The sequence below is a fragment of the Arachis hypogaea genome, chromosome 7, assembly GCF_003086295.3.
Source record: "Arachis hypogaea cultivar Tifrunner chromosome 7, arahy.Tifrunner.gnm2.J5K5, whole genome shotgun sequence".
Taxonomy (NCBI): domain Eukaryota; kingdom Viridiplantae; phylum Streptophyta; class Magnoliopsida; order Fabales; family Fabaceae; genus Arachis; species Arachis hypogaea.
The window spans coordinates 75,415,308-75,416,683 of NC_092042.1; the positions used below are offsets into that span (position 1 = coordinate 75,415,308).

At 41.2% G+C, this 1,376-nt stretch overlaps 1 non-coding gene across 1 annotated transcript; it reads right to left on the bottom strand.

The window, feature by feature from the left end:
• Window positions 1-296: 296 nt before the first annotated feature.
• Window positions 297-400, bottom strand: LOC112704700 (small nucleolar RNA R71). Its single transcript, XR_003155311.1, has one exon. It is a non-coding gene; the product is annotated as a small nucleolar RNA R71 (small nucleolar RNA).
• Between the last annotated feature and the right edge of the window lie 976 nt (window positions 401-1,376).

Below are 1,376 nucleotides of genomic sequence, written 5' to 3' on the forward strand. Positions count from 1 at the left end.
GAGCAAATAATTTTGAGCTGAAACCTCAGCTAGTTGCCTTAATGCAACAAAACTACAAGTTTTATGGACTTCCATCTGAAGATCCTTATCAGTTTTTAACTGAGTTCTTGCAGATCTGTGAAACTGTTAAGACGAATGGAGTAGATCCTGAAGTCTACAGGCTCATGCTTTTCCCTTTTGCTGTAAGAGACAGAGCTAGAATCTGGTTGGACTCACAACCTAAAGATAGCTTGGACTCTTGGGAGAAGCTGGTCACGGCTTTCTTGGATAAATTCTTTCCTCCTCAAAAGCTGAGCAAGCTTAGAGTGGATGTTCAGACCTTCAAACAAAAGGATGGTGAATCCCTCTATGAAGCTTGGAAGAGATACAAGCAGTTGACCAAAAGGTGTCCATCTGACATGTTTTCAGAATGGACCATATTAGATATATTCTATTATGGTCTATCTGAGTTTTCGAAAATGTCATTGGACCATTCTGCAGGTGGATCTATCCACCTAAAGAAAACGCCTGAAGAGGCTCAAGAACTCATTGACATGGTTGCAAATAACCAATTCATGTACACTTCTGAGAGGAATTCCATGAATAATGGGACACCTCAGAGGAAGGGAGCTCTTGAAATTGATGCTCTGAATGCCATATTGGCTCAGAACAAAGTGTTGACTCAGCAAGTTAACATGATTTCTCAAAATCTGAATGGATGGCAAAATGCATCCAACAGTACTAAAGAGGCAGCTTCAGAAGAAGCTTATGATCCTGAGAACCCTGCAATGGCAGAGGTTAATTACATGGGTGAAACTTATGGAAACACCTATAACTCATCATGGAGAAATCACCCAAATTTCTCATGGAAGGATCAACAAAAGCCTCAACAAGGCTTTAATAATGGTGAAAGAAATAGGCTCAGCAATAGCAAGCCTTTTCCATCATCTTCTCAGCAACAGATAGAGAATTTTGAACAGAGCCCCTCTTATTTAGCAAACTTAGTCTCTGATCTGTCAAAAGCCACTTTCAGTTTCATGAGTGAAACAAGATCCTCCATCAGAAATCTGGAGGCACAAGTGGGCCAGCTGAGTAAGAAAGTCATTGAAACTCCTCCCAGTATTCTCCCAAACAATACAGAAGAGAATCCAAAAGGAGAATGCAAGGCCATTGATGTTATCAATATGGCCGAATGCACAAGGGAGGAGAAGGACGAAAATCCTAGTGAGGTAGACCTCCTGGGACGTCTCTCAAGCAAGAAGGAGTTTCCTATTAAGGATCCAAAGGAATCTGAGGCTCATATAGAGACCATAGAGATTCCATTAAATCTCCTTCTGCCATTTATGAGCTCTGAAGACTATTCTTCCTCTGAAGAGGATGAAGATGTGACTGGAGAG